The following is a 15,110-nucleotide window of genomic DNA, read 5'->3' as shown; positions in this document are numbered from 1 at the left end:
ATGCTGATTACATTTATTATCAACATGACTGATGTTTTCATGGAATAATGTTAATGCCTCCCCAGTGAATCTGATCACTACCTTCTACCATAAAGAACTACACTCAAGGCATTTTAGTGGAGTGAGGAATATCCATCACTGCTCATACCTTCTTCGTGCCTATCCATCAATGTCTCAGTAACATAAACTTCAATGCTTCAGATGGTAAATGGACAAGAAAGAGTAAATGAAATAACTTGGAGAAAGGAAAGCTAATTCTCCAACTTCAACATGCTTCATTTTCAACTCACCCGAGCCTTTCTCCTTTACCTCTGACTTCATTCCTGGCCTCAGCTCCACCTTTAAAAAACAGGCATAGAGCAAGCCAGAGACAAAAGTAGGCTCCCCCAAAAAGGGGGAACTTGGTCTAACAGAAAAGACAGGATATCTCCCCAGCTTAAGAATATGTACCTGAATTCTGGAATGCTTATGTGAAGCTAGCAGATATGCATTTCCGAACTATTTCAAATACGCACTTTCAAACCCTTAAATATTTGACTGTTTCTGTCAGTACTCATTTAAAAGTTTATAGGTTTTCTCTGAAATCATATAGGAAATGATCATTTCCATCCAGCACTTCAAGTGAAAATATGCATGGCAAGAATCCTCTAGCAGAGCTGTTCATGTAATGACAATGACATGATATAGATACATTGGTATATTTCACTTCTCTACAATTCCCATACTGCTGAGAAAGTTAGCTTTAGTCAAGAGACAAAGACTAATTAAACAACGCATCTCTTTTTGACAGTTAGTATTGGAACTCTAAACTAAATGGGGAAGAGGTCTGCCTCCACAACTGATCACACAGTTACTAATGTGAGGTTCTGACAATGAAAAAATCACTTTTTATTATGAAGCATAGATGCATATTTTCTTTAAAAACTAGTTCCATTTGAAGGGATATGGGTTTTAATCCAAAAACAGCTGCCAACTCAGACAGCTCTAGCCAGAAGACTTGACTGTAAAAATTACATACACATCATGCTGCATATATTATACGTCCATAGTTTCATAGATTTTAAGGTCAAAAGGGAATATTAGATCATCTTGTCTGACCTTCAGAATATCACAGCCACAGAACTGCCTCCAGCTACTCGTACACTAAGCCCAATAACATGTGTTGAACTAAAGTAGATATTGGAGAATGACATTTAACTCTTTAAAGATATGAAGAAATCTACCACTTCTGTGAGCAGCCTACTTCAGTAGCGTCTCACTTCTACTACTAAATAAGTGCGCCTCATTTCTCATTCAAATGTGTCTTGCTTTGATTTCCAGCCATTTATTCCCATTATGTTTTTCATTACTAGATTAAAGAGCCATTTAGTACCCATTTAGTGCCCAGTATATTGATAGGTGACTGAATCCAAAGCCTTAAAATTATAATAGTACAGGAACAAGATGCTTACAGGATCATTTTCAATCACTCACTCATCATCATTCACATTTCCTGCTTTCCCAAAATAACAGAACATTAGAAAATCCTTCTTCTGACCACAGGCAGAATGAACTGAGAGTTTTACAGAAAGGAGGCAACCCTATTGTTGGTGAATAACTATCAGGCCTTGCTGCTAAAACTGCACAGCAGAAGAAAACCAAATGCTTTGGAGATAATTTTGTATGAATAAATCTGATTGGTTGCATTCACAGGCCATATATTAGAACACAGACATAAAGAAGAAATGTGTACAGTGCCCCTAAAATTGTCTAATGAAGTTATGGCAACAATTACAGTCACATATTACAGCATCTTGGCTCTGCCTTAAAAGAGAGTCCATGTGCATTTAAATACCTGGGTAGACTCTAGACTGGATAAAAATGGAGTATGTTCCTTTGCTCAGTATCAAGTTTAACACTGCAAAGATGCAGCATGATTTAAGCATGAAAAAAAATTTAACCAGAAGTTTCCAAATTAAAACAAACAAAAAAGCATATTAATAACCTGGAGATAAAGTAATGTAAATAAATTTGACTTGCCATTTACGGAAGGGAAAACGTCATTACTAAAGAATACATTTAACACGGCTAAATTTACAATGAGCTTCTGCACACTGATCTCCAGCTGAACTCCAATCCTCAGGCAAGAACTTACTACTACACGTATTGTGTTACTACTTAGGAAAAGCAGCAGTAAGTCTTTTAATACAAACAGAACAACAGACACACACTTTATATCACACACTATAAGAATCCACTGAGGGATTATTTCACAGCCAGAGCACATTTCTCAGTATGGTACTTTCAAGTCGTAAAACTTTGGAAGAATATTAAAATCATGCAGAAGGTTTCTCAGTTTTCATTCCATTCCCACAGCAATATGTCAAAAGTTTAACAAATGATAACAATGTTTGGTTTTCGCCCCTCAGTTAACAGCTGCAGCACAGCCGACATCCACATTTATGCGAATGTCACCGTCTATAAACAGACATGGATGTGTGCACACAGACAGGCAACAGGAAACTTCTCAAGTTAACAAATTAACAAACATGGTGTAACCCGGAGCCTGCTGCAGAAATACTATTCTATTTCATACGGCTGGGTTCAGCTCCTCAATCTCCAAGACACTATTTACATTTTTCTATTTGAATAGCAACTTAGAAACCCTTTGATTTAGGTGTCTTTTCAGCTACAAAGAGTGAAGTAGTTGCTTAGAGAAGGTCTCCAGTTCACCATCAGGATGATTAGCTGAAGTTGGCAGTCCTGAAATCATTTAGCCTTTGAAAACCTATCACTCCTGAATACATTCATTACCTCCTTTTCAAAGGAACTTGATCCTTTTTTAGTGTTTATGACGACAACAGCACAAAGATATTTGTCATTAGTGACCCCTTTCCAAAGGTCTGACAATATTACTGGCCTTTAAGAATATGAGGCTATTCTTTCCTGAACCTTTTAGTTCTGTCTCCTTCCTCAGCATCATCCTGAAGAGCAGGTGGCTGCAAAGGATATTTGTACTTCAAATGAGTTAGCATGCATCACGGCCACACAATGGCAACTAAATCCTCATTGGCTTAAAATTCTTTCCTCATCAGAAGCACACAATAGCACTGCAGAGGAACCTTTCAGAGCTACTGATGCAGACAGAGGTCTGCTTGTGTTTCAAGTGTCCATGTGGGCATAACAAGTGGATTTCCATGGGTTGCACTGCAAGGGTTCCCAATATATCTGGTGGGAACCCTTCCAACATAAATGGCACTCCACTTTTTTTTTTTTTTTTTTTTTCAAATACTCACTGCTTGTAAAAGGACCACCTCTGCAGTGCAAGTGTGTGCAATAATGGCCAGGCTTACAATTAAACATGCTATCAAATTCATCTACCTAACAAAAATGAAGAGGATTATTTCTGAGCATAAAATGAGGTTATCAGAGAGGCATTCTCATTCTATTGAGATAAGACATTTTGTTTTAAACTTCTAAAAAGGTCCAATTTCAATGTCATTTGAGGATGTTCATTTCTTCCCATGAGGTGGTTGGGTTTAATGATAAAGCATCTGAAAATAATGTGGCACTGAGATATTCAGGAGCAACAATGCTTAAGGATGTGTGGTTTACAGAGTACCATGCCAATTTATTTATTTTTAACATTCACTATTTCTTATGATTATTAATTCCTGCACAGAGGCAGAGGACTTCTAAATATTAATTATTACCTGCCAATTTTTTATTTGGACATCTACTGATTAAAATTAGACAACATATCAAAAATCTTCTTGTATGTAAGTATCACTTATTTGTATCAGCACAAAAGTGGAAAGAGTGGTGGAGCTGGAAGAAGATTTCTGTTTTAAATAATTTTTTTTACATAAGAAAATAACCTCTGCATCAAAAGAAAAATATCTGTAGATGTCCAATCTCCCATGCATGATTTGAAATTTTATTGGGGGTGGGGGATAGAATAACAACTGAAAAGCAGCAGCTGAAAAGTGAATTTGACATACTTTCCTTTTCTAGATCTTTGATTTTCAATGAAAACTTGAAAGTTTTGAGAAAAAAAAATCCATGAAAGTAAGCAAAAATTATTTCTATAACGCCTTTTTGTGGGGACAGACTTCACTTGTAACCAGCTGTAATTAGGAGGCCTTAACCACAACAGCCCTGGTAGAGGACACCCAAAATCATAGAGCTCATCCAGAAAGACCCTGTAAAATTTAATGAAAAAAAAAAATTGATGTACTCTTCAAGTTCCAAACAACTTTCCACCTTCAGTTGAACAGGCCTGAGATACTTCTAAGATTAGATATTGGCAGGGCCAGTTCAAGAGCAGAAAACCCCATTGCAAAGCTATTTGCTTACACCACCTATCTACAATTGCCAGGAGTTTATATTAGGGATGTGTGAAACCGTGTCATTCCATTTCGACTTCCATTTTGATGTTTCAACAGAACAGTGTTCTGTTTCAAGTTTTGTTTCATTTAGAAATCACTGTTCCGTTTCATTTCATCAAAACTGTTTCACTGTTTCAACGCTGTTTCGCCCATAGGGTATAATGGGGAATCATAAAATGCCGCAGGCAGGTAGATTGGGGGCTGTGCCGGAGCCCTCCCGGGGCTGCAGACCTCCAATCTGCTTGCCAGATGTCAGATTGGTACTGGGCACAGCCCGCACCCAGTGCTGGGAAGATCGCTGCTGCCTGGGCTTGGTCTGTCATCTGGCAGGCAGTTTGGGAGTCCACAGCCCCGGGAAGGCTCCAGCACAGCCCCCACATCCCTCCTGGGGGTGCAGGCGAGCCCCCGATCTGCCTGCCAGATGAGAGGAGCCAGGTGCTGCTGGCTGGGACCAGTGCTAAAGCCAGTAATCCTGGCTTCAAAACTCAAAACATTTTGAAACGTTTCAAGTTCCCTTGTTTTGTTTCAGAGCTGTTTCAAAGGCTTGTTTCATTTCGATTTCATTGTTTTGAGCTCAAAACACATCGAAACAGCTTCGAAACAAAATGCTGGGCGAAATTTCACACAGATCTAGTTTCTACCATATCATCACAAACTCCTAAACCATGTCAAACTGGGGCAAGAGAAGCTGGAAAGGAAGTTAGGTAACATTTCTAGAAATGCTGTGAGTGTGGGGATAGATTCTACCCGGTAGAATATTACTGATTGAACATTTACTAACAAACTGGACGAAGAAGGGAACTTCTAATCTTCTAATCTGTTTTACCCTGAATATGATAAAAGGGAGAGAAAATCCAGGTGTCTAGTAACTTCAAGTTCTGGGGCTCTTGCTCACACTGAGCAGTTCAGATCTCAGGTCACTGGACTCAGGAGCATAATATCACTCTAACACTGTGCCAGCAACTGGTGGGATGAGTAGAGGTTCTCTTTGACAGTATTATATGATGCATTCAAATTTACCTATCCTTTAAAAATATGATATTTTAGGTACTTTAGTTGAAATGTTAGCCACACTGAAGTCAATGGCAAAACTCTCACTTACTTCAATGGGGCAAGAGTGTCACACTTCAGTGTTTGCAGAAGTATACAGAAAGAGAAGTACAAATATCTGATCTCTGAGGATCTTTTTGCACCTGTGTTTAAAGACGTGTCCTTGTGGCACAGAGGATATTGTGGCACTAACTGAAAGATTCCTGTTGCTGTCTGCAATGGTTGTAAGTAATACTTTTTATAAAACACTTTCCTTCCTGATAAGAGACAATCTTTACAACCATCACCCACTAGGAGACAATCATGAGTTTCAACTTACAGCTTTTTATTCTTACCTATTTGCATATAAATTGAATTATCAAATGTCTAATTCCTATGTTTGTGTAACAGACAGTATTTTTCTCCAGGGTTATGTTTAAGCTAATCAAACCTTCTTGTTACGGAAGAGATGAAGAATAATTGAGAGTTTTGATTGATTCCAGTCACCTTCCCACTAGGAAGTTACAGGCAACTTACATTAACATTATAATGGATGTGACATGTATGTATCAAGAATAGTAGAGAACTTTAAACAGATTCTTCTATACTCTTCCAAATTAGGTTACTTTATAGTCTGATGTTCACTCACTATCTCAGAGATGAGAAATAAAGTTCAATTCTATCCCTCAGTTGCAGCCTAATATTGTAGTAAGAAGTACTACAGAAATGCCCATAAATACAATATAGTATAACCCCTGTGAAGTGCTAAAACAATAATGCAAATAATTCCACATCACTACCTTATACATAAATAGCAGATGAAACATGCATAAAATATCCAAACACAAGCTTAGTATTTCAATACTACGTAGCTATGTTCTGACCATAAACCATTCCAGAAGTGTTTACAGACAGATAAACATTCCATGTCTGAATAAGAAACAAGTCACAGCTTGCTAATTAACAATTTTCTAACAAATTTTCAGAAAGAGGTCATTTTTCGCATGATCTATTTCAGGATGTTCTGAAGTAGGTAAACAAATAAACTAAAAAAACCCTCAGAAATGTCCTTAAGTAATATTTTATATCGATGTGATACAGGCAGATATACTCAGGAAACAAATCAAGACCTGGATCAATTTCTTCAAGCAGAAAGTGCATGTACTGATGTTACTTTTAATTTGACTATGCTTCAGGAAATAGTGTAGAAATGGAAATCACATTATTTAGCTTTTAGTATTTATGAGCTGAGTAGACGTTTCTTTATATAAAACTTGGAAAAATAAAATGCAGTTCCATTTTACTTGCAATTCCCACTGGAACAAGAAGACTATTAGAAATCTCCTGCTGGCATGACATGTGTAACTACTGTGTGCTGTCTATAAAAATTAAAGCACTAATTCAATGAAGCACAAGCATGTACTCAAATCTCATTAAAGTTGCCAGAATTTAAGCACATCTGTAAAGGCTCCATCTAAAATGGGACCAAAAAGATAGAAGATATTCCCCTAAACTATACAACTGCCAGCTCTCAAACAAACACATTCAGACAATTCAGTCCTGAATTCTTTTTAAATAATTACAGATTTCTCCAGAAATTATGTAAATTGCAAATTATATACTAAGTCACATGGTGTCATTTTTCCTCAAGGTTTTCAAAATTTTCTTAAATTATACATTCAATTTGCTTCTGTTGAAACCATAGTTTAAAAAACTCAGGGAATATCCAGTTTCCCTGGCAACTCTGACAGTTTAAAAGTTGATAGAAGTAATTAACAAAGGAGTTCACTTAACATACAACATCCCTGCGATTACTAGGGACAAAACATTCGTTACAAAGCACAAACTAGGCCACCGCATGTCAGTATAAAGGAAAAAAACTATTTCCACTCTGTCATAACTCATTCCTTCCAACTTGTCCCTAAGTCTTAAGTAACACTGGGATTTCCAGAGATGCTAGCAGATGGCAGATACTGTGCGGCGGGCTTGTCAGCCATTAACTAGCACGCTGGGCTCTGAGAAGCCAGATTCCAACTGGTGGGCTGTTCCCACCAATCAGGTAACATCATGAACGAATGACTGGTGCTTCCCTAGACTGAAGGGGGCACCATTTGTAGGCAGCAGTGTCGGCAGCAAGCAGGCAGCAGAGACTGCCTACAGACTCCGGAAGCGAGGGGGTAGGAGGTGGTGAGTGGCGAGCAGGGACTGCCCACAGATGCCAGCAGCGGCGGTAGAGGCGGGGGGAGGGGAGGTGAGCAGTGACCACCCACAGAAGCTGGCAGCAGTGGCCAATCTCAGGGGGGCCACATGCCCCCTGTTCCCCGCCTACAAGTCACCTATGGGTAACACTTGGGGAGGGGCTGGCCCGCCCCTACCCAGGGCAAGGTGAAGAGTCCAGACCTGGTTGTAGACTGGCTCCACCTTACCCTGATAGGTCCCTTTATGATCCAGGGGTGAAGCCTCTGGAGGGGCTAAAAGGACAGCCTGTTTCACACATGGGCAGGTGCATTGAGGGACGGTGAAGAGAGCTAGGTTAAGAAGAGCTGGGGAACAGAAGCCCAGTGGGCAGATGCTGCTGCCCTGAAGAGCACCTGAAGATGCCTCTCGCCGGACAGCAGCAGCAGACAGCTTCAGCCTCAGTTGGTGTATAGTGCAGCTCATGGGTGGGACCCTGGGAGCTGCGTGAGGCAGCTCAGGTCTCCAGCCACTCAGTGCATGCAGCGGTGCACAGAGCCTCAGACCCTGGGAGCTGTACAAAGCAGCTCAGATCTGCAACTCCTGGTGTGAGGCTAGGAACCTGGAGCCAGCAGCACAACAAGATCCAGCAGGACCCTGACCCTGGGGGCTGCTCAAGGCAGCTCGGGCCCACCATTTCCTGGCACGTGGCCAGAACTCACACACATGCTTGGTGTGCAGCTGGTCCCAGGCAGGGACCTGGGCCTCCGAGCCACAGAAGACGGCCTGAGCCCCCAACTATGAGCGGCATGCAGAGTCCTTGGTGCCCAAAGTGAGGCTGTGAGGGGATCAGAGGCCCCACAGGATCCAGAGGTCTGCATCTGCATCAGTTGAAAGAAACCCCAGCTGGGGTGACAAGGACCCCACATCGCCCATTGGAGTTGTGAGTTATCAGGGAAAGGGATCCCACAGGGAAGGAAGCCCCAGAAGGGGGTCCAGCTAAGGACCATGTGGGGAAAGGGTCCCCGGCTAGCCCACGAGGGGCTGAGAGGTTCTGAGGCCCCTTCTTTCTCCTTTTTTTGGAGCAGTGCCAAGGCTCCTAACATCAAAGGGGAGTCTTCAGCACTTACAGTGACACTGATACACTGAAGGGTGTGCAGGTGCCTCATATTTTGTAGGCAGTGCTTTATATGTGGTTATTTCTAATGTGAGTTGTTAACTGTTGTATATTGTATATATATTTACCTGTCTTGTTGAATACCTTGTTGAGACACCCCCCCACCCCCATGGTTTGCCAGTATTTATTTGTTGTTTACCTACATTTTTACTTGGTTATTTAGACTTACCTGTACTTACCTGTTTCAGATCAGTTATTTACCTGTGCTGGGTTTGAGGTCAGGTGGTGCTATAATTTCCAAGTCACCAATTATAAAATATAGCCTTATAAGTAAAGTGTATACATACACACACACCAGCCCATGCCTTCTGTTCTCTATAGTCAGGCCAGAACAAAAAATATATATATATTTGTATATATAAACCTGTATATAGTTAAACTATTTTTTGTTCTGGCCTAACTCTATAGAGAACAGAAGGAATGGGCCGGTATAGCACATCCCTCTCACAGCACTCCTGCCTGGCCACCCATCCCTTCTATTTGGAGAAGAGAGCACATACTTGGGTGCACCCAGGTTACATTTGTAATCTCCCTGTCGTTACAGTATTTTATACTTTTCTCCCTCATCTCTCACCACTATGTGCTTATACCACCTCAGAGAGCCATAGGTTAATTGTGACAAGAAGTCTCAACTTATCACTTTACAAAAAATATACCTGTATTATGTTTGTGTGACTGTATGAGGCTGGTTTTATTATGCAGGTAGGATCTTCCAGGTCTGTCAGGCCAGGATGGTGAAGAATAGAAGTTGTTATAATCTCTGAGCTTTTTCCAAAACCATGGTCAAATGAGTTGGAGGTTTCAGTTATGTTTCTAACACAAGCAAGGGATTTTGGTTGTCGCCGTGTTGGTCTAGGGTCATAGACAGGCAAGGTTCTTTGGGTAAAGGTGATATCTTTTATTAGACCAACTAAACAGTTGGAAAAATGTTCTTTTTTCCAACTAGTCGGTTGGTCTTATAAAAGATATTACATCTACCCAAAGAACTTTTCCTGCCTAACACAAGCAAGTTTACACATCACAAAATGCAACTGTAGTTTTCAATCACCAGAACCCTTGCTGGCATTCTTAAGGGAGAGAATTAGAAATATTTCACAGTTCCCTCGCACTGTGCTTACTTAATCATTTGTGTAAATTACAAGCTTCCTAACAACAGGATGAAGAAGTGCTTTTACCTGGTGGGAAAGAGACCTGAAGCAGCATTAAGGGATGGGAATTGTGCAGTTTGACCGTTCCACATTCAACACACAACAAGGTGTGGAATATTACTTTCACCTAATGACCACATGGAAACCCCTTCTTACTTTGTCTTAACTGAGACTATTCTCATTCCCTTTAAGCAGTAAATAAGGAATTGCAGGATTGTGGCCTTCATTATTTTCTTATTTTATTGTGGGGAAAAAATGAGTAATATTTCAAAGAAGCCATGTTAGAAGACCAAATAACCAACTTTTTGCTTAAATTCTACTGCTTATAATAACCAGGTAGAAAAGAAGGGCACGGATAGGCAGGAGGTGTTGATTATTCTGACTAGTTTCAGATCCAAGGTTGGTTTCTGTTTCAAAACCAGCTAGGAAACTGAATTAGAAAGAAACCATGACAGGATCGCATTTGGATAACAGATGTCAGGCAACAATAAAAAGTGAAAAACACTAAAATTGTTGAAACACTTGTTGTCATTCCAGTCCAAACCCCCCAGAGAAGTGTGAGTCAGGACTGCACTTTTCGTCAGCAAAAATATTTAGATTAACAAAATGTAAAATCAGAAAGCAACATCAAAGGCTGAACTAGGTTACTTTCCTGCATCTGAATCCTCTCCATCATCAAGGGAAGCCTGATGGATTTTAACTTGGCTAAATGACTGAAACATTCTCCCTTTCATATACATCCATACTCCTTTGCTCTCTGATTACTTCTGTTCCTTATTATTTCCAATAGGAATTTTGCTTCAGACAGATGTGGTATTTCACTGTGAAAGACAATGGGCTAGATACTTGTATGCACTGAGAACACTTTGCACTGCCAGAGAGGCACAGAGAGGCCTTAATTTAAATGAGAATCTGGTCCTATAGGTCAGTCAGACCTGTAAAAATTGGTGCAATACATACTCTTTGACTTGAATGCAATTTTCATGTTTCCATGTACAGGATACTGGCAGGATTTTTAAAAATTACTAGTGATTTGGATGCTATCTTTAAAAAGGCTTAATTTCTTAATAAAACAATAAAACCTGAGTGTCCACTTTCAGGAAATCAGGCTTCCTTAAGGTACCATAAGCTAAGCATCCAGAAATTGAGACATGCAAAATCACATGCTGCTCTCTGAAATTCTGGTCGAGGCCAAAAGCATAAGTAAAATGGTTTATGCTTTCTCCACAGCTCTTCTCTTTTTTTGTTACAAAAAATGAGTTAGAGGCACTTTAGGGCAGTCACTAGGGCTGTGCAAAGCCTCGGGTGCTGATTCGATTCGGAGGAGATTCAGCCCAATTTAGCAACCAAATCTCTGAATCGAATCAGGAGACTAATAAAAAGGTCTGAATTTATTTGAAGCTCTCCAAACTGATTCAGAAAAGATTCAGAGACCTTCAGAGATTTGGGCAGTCCCAGCTTGCATCCGCAGGGAGCTGGACCCAGACTCCATGCTGGTAAGTAGTGGGCGGGAGAGTGGGAGCTGGAGGAATGGGGAGGGGACCATGGGGGGACCCCCACCAGGCCCCATCCCCTGCCTGCCCTCCAGGCCCCCTTGAGTGTCCCACAACCCCACCTGCTCTCCCAGCCCCCCCACCCATGGCTGCCTCACCCAGCCCAGCTCTTGAAAAAAAAAAAAAGGCCTAGTCACCATCTGCTGCCAGGCAGGTAAGTGATCTCCACAGCCCCATGCTGCATGGGGGGGCTCTACCATGATCCCCCATCCCCTAACTGCTCTCCCAGCCCCCACCCATGGTTGCCCCCCCCAACCCCAGCTCTTGGTGCTTTAAAAAAAAAAAAAGCCCCCACTCACCAGCTGCTGCAACAGCCTCAGAGCTTCTGGGGGCTTGTGGCAGAGCCTACCACACAGCATGGTGCAGTGGGGATTGCCCCCCCCCCCCCCAGCAGGGGGCTTTTTTTTTTTTTTTAAATAAGAGCGGGAGCTGGGGCCAGGCAGGGGAGCCATTGATGGGGCTGGGAGAGCGGGCGAGGGATGGGGCCTGTCCAATTCAGAGATTCGAGCTTTTTGGCAGCGGCTGAAACAATTCAGGACGGTGACTCGAATCACTGAATTGAATCACTGTCCCCTGAATCCACCAAATCCAAATCCAAAGTGGATACTAGCCACCTTGCACAAGCCTAACAGTCACCTCCTCTTACTACATTTATTTTTAACACCATCCCCCCTTTCCCTGTACAGGTGAGGCCTTTATCCTAAGAATGACTGCAGTCTGGTGGCCTTCATTCCATGGAAAGCGTGCAAGAACAGAACAAATCCTGCCATGAAAAGAGTTGAATTTCTACTAGGTAGGTAAGTGTAGTTAGAGAATTCACAAGGTGGCTGGGCCTGCAGCAATGATATAAAAATGAGCATAGAATCAGGCCCACGCTACTGAACTGATAAGCTCAGTGAGCTGTACAACCTTCATGGTAGCTAAGGGCATATGATACCCTATAGAAGAAGCCTGACACTTGACAGGACTAGGTCCCAAAGATTTCACAGACAAGGGAAATAAGTACTAACACTTCTAAGAAGCATTGGAACTAACTTACTTTAAATAAATTTAATTATTTAAAATAAATACTTTTAAGTAAGTACCATGATTTTAAGGGTCCAATGTTTTGCAAACTGAATTCAAGATAGAGCTAGATCCGTATTACATGTGAATGGAAAGCAAGGGTTTTCTGAAGCTATTAAACATCAAGCCTGCCACTGGCTCCAGAGATGAATGTTGCCACTTCTGCATTTTTCAGACTCTGCTTTTACCTGGATCTACATTTTGGGAAGAGAAAGGGAAACATTTTTGTGGGAACCTTTTATTATTTTTTAATGGTAGCCATCTGAATCTGCTCAGAGGTTTGGAATGTTCCAGCAGAAATGAATTAGCAGGCAGAACATAGGTAAGGTATTCAAGATTTTAAACATATTTAGATTATTTCCTAACAACAGGAAGAAAAACAAAAACAAAAATGTTGCCCATTATTGTGACAGAACTAATTGTGACCAAACTGCATCACAATCTCAAAATGTTGGGAAGTACGGCTAGAAAGGTTTAAAAGGCCATACTGAAGCAGTCTTCTCAGGGACATGGGGGTATTGGTGCTAGAAGCAGTGTATCCTGGGCCACTGAATGACTAAATTGCTTGTTTTATATCTATGGAGCAAACTGAAGTTATCCTTACATGTCAGGTTCACAGCTCAGAAGAAACTCATCTGAAGTGGTATAACTTTAAGATGCTCCCAGAGGGCACTTAGCACTATTATATTTACTTAAATATAAGATGACCTGGTGGGGGAGGGAGGGGGTGCAGATGACCCCCCTCACCTCCCCCCCTAAAAATAATTAGAGTCTTTATATGGAAAATGTTATAATTCTCCAGGTATAGAATCTAATTGCCTTGAATTTGTCCCTCTCCCACTGCTACAGCAGGGAAAATAAATCTGGGAGGTTCAAGTAGCCCCCTTCCCCTTTGCCCACTACCTTCTTCCCCCTGCAGTGCCTTTCCTCTGGGAATTGTACAGAAGTTTAATCAGCTCAGTCTCGCCAGACCCAATCTAAATTAGATTACCTCTGAGGTAGGGTTAAATTAGATGAAGTTGGACATTTTTAGATCAGTATAACCTTCCTGAACTTCTGTACTGTTCATACTTCAATTGACCTACCTCAGTTTCTAAGTGTAAGGTCCACACCTGGGCAAACTAAGGGCACCTATACATGTGATGGAGCTCTGCTCCAATGCGTGCTAATTAGCATACATCAGAACAGACTCAATTAATCGAGTCTGCTGTGAGTCTGCTGGGGCGTGCTAATTAGCATGCTCCAGCAGCCTCCATGTCACATGTATTCAGCATTCCAGAATTTCAAAATGGTGGCAGAAGCACTTTAAGTACAGTTCATCAAACAAGCTTTTGTTAAACAGCCCCCCACCACCATTTTGAAGCATGGGATGCTGAATACATATAATGCTGTGGGTACTTTAATTACAGCACCTCTCATTAATTAAAGCACCCCCTCTCTCCACCCTGGAGCACATGTATAGACGCTGTTAGATCAGGTGGTAATTTTTAATGCAATCTAACATCCGCCTAACTTGCCTGAACGTCTGTACCTAGCCCTTGTATGCAAATGTAAGATAAGCAGCCTTTTTCCCCACGCTGAGAGGGAGAGCAACAGTTAAGGAAAATTAATATTTTATTCAAATAAATGCAGTAGTTAATGACATTTAACATAAGGATTTTCACATCTGAAGTGCCATCATTATGGTCTGAGTGTAACATGTAACTTTACCCTCAATGTCTACTGAAATAACCAGTTTAAACCACCCAGAATTATCAGCAATGATGTCACAAGGACAGACCTAGGCTTTTTAGCACTGAGAGGTGCTAAGTGGTACTGAGAAGTGTGGGTTCGGGGGGGGGGGGGGTTATTTATCCTTTTTGTATACTAATCCAAGTCACAGCCATAGACCTCTATGAGGGCTTCCTATATGCCTAGAATGCTAATTTTTGCCATTTTTGGTGTTGCCCTGTATACAGTATAGTTGTTATTACTTTGTTTCCCCTAGGAAAAGTGTTAAAAGTTTTTTCACCTCACAAAATAGCAGGAGACAGTTTAACATTTCGGTATAAGTATCACCTTCAGGAAGAGACCCATCATAAGGAATTTTAGACAAAGGATGAATGCTTCAAAGAAACTGTCGGCATGAAAATATAGCTATCAATGGAAATAGAACCAATATTGCATCCATAGAATTTGGTCAGTTAGGTCCTAACTGTTGTATAAAATGGGCAATGTATTTATCCACTAAGATAAAACTAAAAGATATTAAAAGAACAGCAAATTGAAACACTTGAAAGTCAAAAAATGTTGCAGTTACCCAAGCAATCTACAGAACCTACACTTTAATTACACAATTATATTTTATTATTTCTGTAGGTCCCCTGTGTCATTCAGTGTATACTTTGGGTAGAGAATGAATAGTATTATTTAATAAAATGCTGTTGCCCCTGGCTGGGTCTGGGACCTGCAGGCATGGTAGTCCATGTGCTGGGGGGGGGGGGGAGCTCTGCCCTGTGGGGGGCAGGGGACCATTGCTGAAGTGTAGAGGGTGTACATGCACTCCCTGAGCATGGCGATGCACCCCCTCAAAAAAGGTGCCGCTGACACTGTCAGT

General features: G+C 41.2%; 1 protein-coding gene across 3 annotated transcripts in view; it reads right to left on the bottom strand.

Annotated features, from left to right (window-relative positions):
- Positions 1 to 15,110, bottom strand: part of THSD4 (thrombospondin type 1 domain containing 4) — a 702,916-nt gene that overhangs the window by 209,718 nt on the left and 478,088 nt on the right. The window lies entirely within an intron of this gene.

Source organism: Alligator mississippiensis, chromosome 11 (genome assembly GCF_030867095.1).
Source record: "Alligator mississippiensis isolate rAllMis1 chromosome 11, rAllMis1, whole genome shotgun sequence".
NCBI lineage: Eukaryota > Metazoa > Chordata > Crocodylia > Alligatoridae > Alligator > Alligator mississippiensis.
This window is presented reverse-complemented; position numbering and strand designations above follow the sequence as displayed.